Below are 8,950 nucleotides of genomic sequence, written 5' to 3' on the forward strand. Positions count from 1 at the left end.
AACTCCGCAGACTACGACTAGAGTTCTTTTGTTTACCATACTTATATATATCTATCTTGACTATTATTATATTAAATCTCATGTTGTATCTTGTGCCTTTACATTTTTAGTTGTTGTAATGTAAACACTTCGCATTTTGTAAATCCATTTTATATGATTGTGAGCTTTTATTCCTTCATCAGGCTTCCAATATTACTATTTCCTTCTATATTTATTACTGTATGAGCCTTAGAACTGTTGTGATGCTTTGTTATCCTTCGCTTTACGACTAGAGGTGGCTTAGGGTAACAGGGTGTTACAAACATAACGTGACTAAATATACTGAACGGGTAGATTATATCTAAATTAATACGAAAAATGCAAACTCCATAAATAAATCAATTATAAGTATATTGAAATACCTTGAATTTTACTTTGTGAAAAAAGTGGATGATTAACAAGAGACCAAAGCTCATTCCAAGAATTTATAGTAGGATCATATATTTCAAAGTCATCTTGATTTGGGCTTTTATTATGAAACAAAAAAAAAACTTACAATAAATAAATCAAATACAAAGATATACACATCAAAGAAATATTTTAACAAACAAGCATGAATTATGAATTTATTAATAACTAAATGCATAATAAACAACATAAAAAAATAAAATATACAAAAATTAATTCAATAATAAAATATAAAAACAAAAATAAATAGATAAAAAATATAAATATGATAACAATGATTAGAAAAGAGTACTTTTTATATTTTAAAATAATTGAAAAAATAATATAAATAATAACTATATTTTCTAAGTTAAAGAAGAGATTAGAAAATTTGAAACAATAAGGTCATAACTGATAATATGTAATTGGCATTAATAATTAGAGTATCTTGCAAAACAATTGATCCCTCTAAAAAGAGGAACTTTAAATGTAAAATTAAAATTATGGGAAGATTAAAAAAATTAAATAGATAGGTTAATAAATACCACATACCAATATATTTGAACTTAAAATGAAGAAAAATATTAGAAGTAGAAACAACATCAAACAATAAAGCATAGAAATTCAACTAATAATATTAATTGAACATCGATTTTATAATATTAATAAACATTTGTAATGAAAAGATGTAAATTTTAATTTCTTTCAAAAAAAATCTAAAAATGAATATCTTAATACTGTCCTCTTCTATATTCAACTTGTTGTCTTCTCTTTTTCTTTAAATAATTTTTTCTATATAATCTTACAGTAACATAAGATTAAGACATTTTTATGAAATTTTAACCAAGCTAAGGAAATTTAAAACCAACTAATATTCACCATAATGGTATTTTAAAGAAAGTAATACTTTTTTTTAAACACTACTTCAATTATATATAACCAAAAAAGAAAATGAAATCAAAGAACTCCCATAAATCCATTTGAAGAGAATGACTGAAATTGAAAGAGTATAACTTATTTTTTCACTACATAAACTTATATGGATGGCTACCTATGATATGTAATTCATGAGTTTTGCCAAAGACAAGACTAATAGAAAAATGGTAAAAGTCAAGTTGACTATCTCTAATATCTCTAATATATATATATATATATATATATATATATATATATATATATATATATATATATATATATATATATTCAGTCCAATAAGTAATAGGTGCTAGCACTTTTAATAACCCACTGCATGTGAAGATTATATATTTCTATTCATGATTAATGTAAAAGTATTTTGCTTACACAGTACATGAATTTTAGTGTCAACATTGTTGACGTGTATGAAAAGAATAGATAAAAAAATATAAATATAAAATAAATATTTACTTAATAAAAAAAAGAAATCTAACTAACAAAAGTAATAGAAATAAGGAATTATGATACACCGAAACACAAGTATGTTGATAAACAAAAGGAGCTGATGCATTTCATTAACTGAAAATTAATATATTACTTATCATTCATGGAGGTCCTAAAATTTAAATCATATATCCATGATGTTTGATATAAAGATGACATTGTGTCCAATCCTTAGCATGTTCACATTTACAAAATAAACCACCCTCCAGACTACCTATGAATAAACACTCCCTAATTTACCATCCATGGATGGCATTAATCAGTAACAAAAGAATATGAAACATTCATTACATATAGAAACCAAATAAACCAATTCCATAACTTGAGCATCCTATTTATTGGATACATCTCAAAAGGGAATGAAGCAAGGATAATAATCAAACACCGTGACTACAACACTTTTTAACCCTTGATATGAACTACATCTTTCACTTTTCTATATATTGGCGAGAATATTAATTACTAAACCACAACAGCGTTGACCACATATCAGATAAATGAAGCAAAACTGATTTTATGAACCTTGGACATAGGAGCAATCGCATCATCAGCAATCTTTTGGAAGTTAGCATTGAGGTTTTGTTTGACTTTGAACACTCTGTGAACAGTTTGACTGGTTTGAATCTCAGTTAGCTCAGAAAACCATGTAAAATATTGGATAAAACCTCTTGAGAATAATAAGAGAAAATTAAAAACCTCTTCTAGTTAAAAATAAACTCAAAATAAAAAATTATATAGTACTATCAAACAAATTTAACTGGTATTTAGTATGAAATAAAAAAAATACATTTATGGAATTCAACATCATTAAATTAAGAATAAATTTAGTTTAAATAATACCCGAGTCTCTTGGATAGGTGAGTTGAGCAAGATATTTATCTCAGGAGATAATTCTTCAATCAGTATATCCTCATGATGTTTTCCCACTACTTACTCCTTGATGGAATTAGTATTAGATTTAAAATTATCTAACCTAAGAAGTTTAGATTCTTCGTCACCAACAAAGTTAATCAGCACTGGTGATTCTTTCTTAGTAGCAGAAGATTCTGGATCAATAACAACATCATTTGGCACAGCAACAGATGAAACACCTTCAATAATAGAACACTTTCCAACAATAGAATCACACTTGGTAACATGTTTTTCCTACAAAACAACATTTAAAATAACCATAAAACAAATTAATGAGCACACTTAATGAATACAATAAGAAAATAGAAGCACACACAGGTTGACTCGTTTTTAAAGATAAGATGATACCTTATGAGGAGTGGCTTCATCATTAGCATCATAGTTAGGCAACTCAAATATAGCAATTATAACCACATCACCGCAGACCCTCTTCACTTGAAAGGTACCAAAGTATTTACCAACCCCAATAGGTTTAGTATCAACCTTTAGAAGAACTTTCTTTCCAATAAGATCTTTGAACATAATAGAATATGTATCTCCACAAGTCACCTAATTAAACCATGAAATAATGTATTAAAATGAGAATCAAACATAAACAAAGTATATTTATATTTAGCACAATCACAAGTAACTACAAATATCAATGAGGAAGCAAGTAGATACTCTTACACTTGCATGTTTTTGTACTTCAGCAAAGATTTTAGCACAAAATTTTTTCAATAAATAAGAAGCCTCACGGTCAAATAGAACAAAGATATCATCTCCAGTTTGATTTTTCACTGATATCTTAATTTAAAATTTAATACATTAAAGAACACAAATAACACTTTTCAAGAACTTGGATAAAAGCAAACAAATTTGTACCAAACAGCTTTAGCATAAACTATGCATATCAATAATAAAATATATTTATGAACATACCTAGGAGCAACATTAGTCACATGATGGACACAAAAATCACAATAATAAGCACTATCTTGGGGTTGAATAGCTTTGCCACAGACACAAACCGAATATCACCAAGGTCCTTCTTCAACAATATCTGTTATAAAACTAAAGATAATAAAAGAGCCTTTCTATATTTTTAAACTTGGAAAATCAGTAAAAGAGCAACAAAAAAAAGAAACAAACATCATTTAAGATTCTATAACTTTTACATAGAAATATAGATAATGAAAGAAAATATGCAAGTAAATATACCTCGTTGTTGTCTTTTAAATCTTCAATAGTGCATCTCCTTGTCAATCGCATGAAGTCATCCTCTAATGAGATAAATCTTACCCTTATTGGCAATAATTAAAGATAATGTACCATTAACTCCTTTCTTAAACATACTAAGAATGAGAAATCAAAAGGAGATGAGAATACAAAATAAGATGAAAACAAATTAATAAGTGATAACTAGAATAAATCTAATTATACATATAAGAAACCATTTTTTGAAATCAACCACCTCCAAAATTTTAGGATTAAACAAATTCGGGTTGCATGCATCACATTTTGCAGTCCAACATGACCTACAAAATAATGTAATACTTGTGATAACACAGAGAACAAAAACTATAAAGATGATCCAACTTATAATAAACTAGAAAATGAACACCAAAAAAATTTAACTTTAGCTAGCTGCACAAGCACAACAAGTTGCTCCACATAACCAAATGCTAAAAAATAATTAATTTGATCAGCATACTCCCCAAACAATGCACAACGCAATGTAGGACTGAAATAGAATATAGAAATAATATAATATTAAAATCAACCCAAATATCCATTAAGTAATAAAAAACTAAACCGGTAGAACATTTATTTGTTTAAAAAAATATATACAAAAGATAGATAACATACTTTTTAGATCTTAACTCAATCACAATCATCTTAACAATTTTTCCTTCCTTAGCATACTCTTTTTTTTTTCTCAAACAGAGATCAAGAGACCAATGACATCTTTAAAAAAGAGAGAAAAAGAGTGTACGTAATTTGCATTATATTTGAGTATAATTTCAAAAAAGAAAATATAAAAAATTTGAACATACTCACTAAATAATCATAATCTCCATTCATATTAAAAAGTTTTTCAAATGGATAAATAGTGAAGCAATTGATAGGAATGAGAACATCAAACACAGCAACAACAGTTGTGCGGTGAAGAAATATGAGCTTAAATTCATGTTCAGTTGCTCTATAACCTCCCTAATTTGGAACAACACTAAAGTATGCCATCCCATACACTTGACTTTCAATAATTTAATTTCTAAACCTATTGAACAATTGCTTTTTAACAGTTGCTTGGATTTTGCTACACTGAAAATATTAAAAAGAATGATTAAAACATCTAAAAATCATCTTAAAAAAACTAATTAGAACACAAGTTGGAAGACACCATAAATTTAGTAAACAAAATGAGAAATAAATTTTAGAATTTGAAGGTAGGGAATAAAAATTTAACACAGTTTGATTAAATCAGACAACATGCACACACATTTTCATCCACAAGTATCATTTTTATAGAAATAGAAACTTCAGCATTCCCAAATGTGTAACACCCTCACTATCAGAAGTCACGCTTCCGGCTGCACTATTCTGATAGCAAGAAGTATTACGACTACTTTACATACTAAATACTAAAATAGGAGCCTGTGACTCAACACTGTATCGCCGCTTTCTTAGAAAAAACCAAAACTAAACACTTTATCTTAAGAAAAAAAATACAAACAGGCATAGATTCATATACAAGACTCCTTACATAATAACTCATAATATAATTTACATATAAAACATACAATTCCTATCCCTCTTACAAACTCGTAATAACAAAGACGAGGGAAGAAAATAATCTAATTAATACAACATCTTATAAACCAAACACAGTATATCTCTTCTTAATGATTCTTCATCCGGTTCCTGAAAAGGTAAAGCTGTAGGGGGTGAGAACCTAACCACACGGTCTCACCACGGAGTTTCAAAGTTGTTATAAGAAGATATTTAATAAGAAACTGTTTTCAAATTCAGTGATTATCATTGCTTTATGAATCCTTTTTAAAATCCAATAGCTAATCGTTCAAAACCTTTTCAAATAAACAATGTTTAATATTTTAAGAAATCCAAAATCTTTCCTTTCTTATAAGCAAATCTCAATCAGAAACCAACCACGCAATCAAACAACACAATCATTAATTCAGCATCCAAGTTCAATCTCAAATGTAGCACGCCAGAACAAACACAAGCAAGACAGACAAGGAAAGCACAAGTAGGTAGCAGTTACAGCAAATAGTTCAAGTAGTAGTTAAGAACAGTTTAGCAATTAGGCAAACCAAAATAAGTTCAAACCCAAACAAAGCATACAAATGCATATGATGCATGCCTGTCCTATGGCTGATGAGGCTCATCTGTCGGTTATCCAGCCAACCCGACAAGTCTGAATTGTACTTAGACTGTCCCCCGACGTGCATCCCCAAGAGTCTATGCATAGCTTTTTCTCAAATAATCAATATTACTCAATGGGGGTATCATTCCCGGGAATTTATATAGTGCCCGGTCACACTTACGTCGTAGGGTCAACAGAGTATCGAGTTTTCAACCTGGTACACGTGGTGGCAAGCCACGACACTTAATCCAGGGAACCTCGTATCTCAGATATTTCAAATTCATAAGCCATATAAATAATTCATTCATCATTCATCAACATTTAAGCCATTCTCAATATCATCATCATTCATCAATCCATATCCCATTTCCAAATTCATTCAAAAATCATATTTCAAATCAATCCTCATCATCCTTCTTTCCATTAATCAACAATCTCAATCAAAACATAATTCTTTATTTTCTAAATAAATCAATCTTTAAAACATATAACGTTCAAAACTAAATCTTTTTAAATCATCACTTCGGACAAGACTTTCAATTTTATAAAATTTCGGCAGCATCTCCTCTAAAACTTGGACACTGCCACCCTTTTCGGGTCCCACCCAAACATTTCTCAAACATTTTCTCAACCATTTCCAAATTCCAAACATTTTCCATCAGCTCCAATATCAAATTATTCTCAAATCAGACCAATTCCAATAATAAAACTCTTTTTAAAATCAAACCAGTTCAAGTATTAAATCATTTATAAAATCAGACCGACTCAAAATCAAACCGCTTTAACTCCAAACCAAGAAAAACCACTTTTCATAATAATTAAGTAAATAACTTTTCAAACCCATTTCTTATCAACAACCGTACTTCACTCAAGCAATCGAGCAACCAATAATTCAGTCTAACAAACCATCACATTCACAAGACAAATATAATCACAAAAGTATATCTCCTTGCGTCAATATCTATTTATAACAACTCTGTAATATAAAATAGAATTTAAGAAAAACCCCTACCTCGTTCGCGATTCAACTACGCAACAAACTGCATTTCTATTCTTATCCCACAGCAACAGCATCAATACCGACCGTCCCCACAGCAGTCACAGCCTCTAAACACAGCCTTAGCTCAATCCTAAAACGTTAATGTCGCGTAATACTTAATAATCTATAACAGAAAAGTAACTAAAAGAGTTTGGAACAAGGAGCGACTTACTGGGCTTACGAATAATCGAGAAAACGGGGCAACAGCAGCTCCGGTGACGACGTAGCACCTTAATGCTGTATGCAACAGCCATAAGACTCAGCTATCAAGACCCGTAACTCAATCCTATGACACCCAAGATCTCAGATCCTCAAACAACTTAAAACAGAAATGCTAATTTAAAGGTTTTGGAATGCATCGCTTACCCAAACAAGGACGAACGGCTAAATTGAAATACGGTAACTCCGATGGTGGTTCCGGTGATCACCCACGCCACACCCAGTGACCAGAACGGCGGTAACAACGGTGCAGTAGCTCAGAATAACAAGCAGCGGCGGCGGACGACTGAAATAAACATGCAGTGACGATAAAGTTCCCGGAACTCAAAAGAACATAAACCAAACTTTAAAACCCTTACCAACAGTGCGGTCCCCAGCGGGGGCAGCAAGGTTTCGAGCGGCAGAAGTGGTGGTGGCTGGCGCGGGTCTCTCCTTTCTCTCTTCGGCTCCCGAGCTCGCTCTCTCTCTCTTTGGCTCCGCCATAAGTGACGGCAACCGACTCCATGATGAGAACGATGACGACGCGGGTACAGCAGCGGCGGCGACGGATTTCACGGTGATTGCAACGCTGGTGACACGAAAAGGTCTCCGACGCGGTGGTTGGACCTCAGCTCGACCTCAGATCTCGCTCTCTCTCCTCCCCGCGCGGTCTCCTCGGCGCTGGCGCAAACAGCGACACGACGCGACGGCGATCCTGAACGGCGCGGCGGCTTCCTTCGCGGCACTCTCCTCTCTCAGATCTCCTCTCTCCTCTGTCAGTAGCAACGGCGACGGTGGCAGTGACACCCACCGCGCCGCCTCACTCTTCTCCCCCTCTCCTTCCTTCCTCGATACCTCTTTCTCCCTTCCCTGTCTTTCTTTCTTCAAGCTTCCCCTGTTTTCCCCCTTTCTATTCTTTCCCTTTCTTTCTTTTTTCTTCCCTGATTTCCCTGCCCCCACTTCGTTCTTCCCTTTCTTTTGTTTCTTTCTTTTTTTTTTTTTTCTTTTTTTTCTACCGTGTGTCTGTGATAAGGAGAAATGTTAGTGGCGACTAGGGTTGGGTACAAGAGAATTAGGATTTTGTGTTTAATTTAATCAAATTAGGATATAGAATATTAATTTGAAATCTAATTTGATCTTTAAAATTATTTTAAAAATATTATTTGTGATATAAAAATACTAATTGATTTTCAATAAATTACTCTAATTGAAAATTCATGATAATGTAATTAATTTCTCTTTATCTTTAACTTAAAGTAGTAAATGATATAAATTAAATTATCTAAAATCAAATCATATAAAATTCTTATTATTTCATAACTACCAATTTTATAATTTAAATAGCCAAACCTCATTATTTTTTTTGAATTTCCAGAACTTTAAATCATAAATAGGAAAATAATCTATAGGTATAGAGTTTGGATAAAAACCTTAATTTATTTCAAGTCTAATTAATTGCCTTTAATTATTTTCAATAAAAATAATTTCTGAAATTAAAACCATAAATAAATATATAATTTGAGACTGATTCAAAATAGAACTTTTTTAAAAGTCTTGGGTCTTACATCCTACCTACCTTATAAAAATTT

At 31.2% G+C, this 8,950-nt stretch overlaps 1 long non-coding RNA gene across 25 annotated transcripts; it reads right to left on the bottom strand.

Annotated features, from left to right (window-relative positions):
• Positions 1–1,911: 1,911 nt before the first annotated feature.
• Positions 1,912–8,449, bottom strand: LOC112715950 (uncharacterized). 25 transcript variants are annotated; one of them, XR_011866762.1, is made up of 10 exons: positions 7,742–8,435; positions 7,530–7,668; positions 7,336–7,449; positions 7,137–7,254; positions 4,211–4,274; positions 3,958–4,039; positions 3,679–3,799; positions 3,106–3,306; positions 2,686–2,991; positions 1,912–2,443 (listed from the first exon to the last, which is right to left on the bottom strand). It is a non-coding gene; the product is annotated as an uncharacterized lncRNA (long non-coding RNA). The 25 variants fall into 25 exon arrangements; XR_011866760.1 differs by having other exon boundaries at positions 1,912–2,458; XR_011866773.1 differs by lacking the exon at positions 4,211–4,274 and having other exon boundaries at positions 1,912–2,458; positions 7,336–7,400; positions 7,742–8,449.
• Positions 8,450–8,950: the final 501 nt, after the last annotated feature.

Source organism: Arachis hypogaea, chromosome 10 (genome assembly GCF_003086295.3).
Source record: "Arachis hypogaea cultivar Tifrunner chromosome 10, arahy.Tifrunner.gnm2.J5K5, whole genome shotgun sequence".
Classification (NCBI taxonomy): domain Eukaryota; kingdom Viridiplantae; phylum Streptophyta; class Magnoliopsida; order Fabales; family Fabaceae; genus Arachis; species Arachis hypogaea.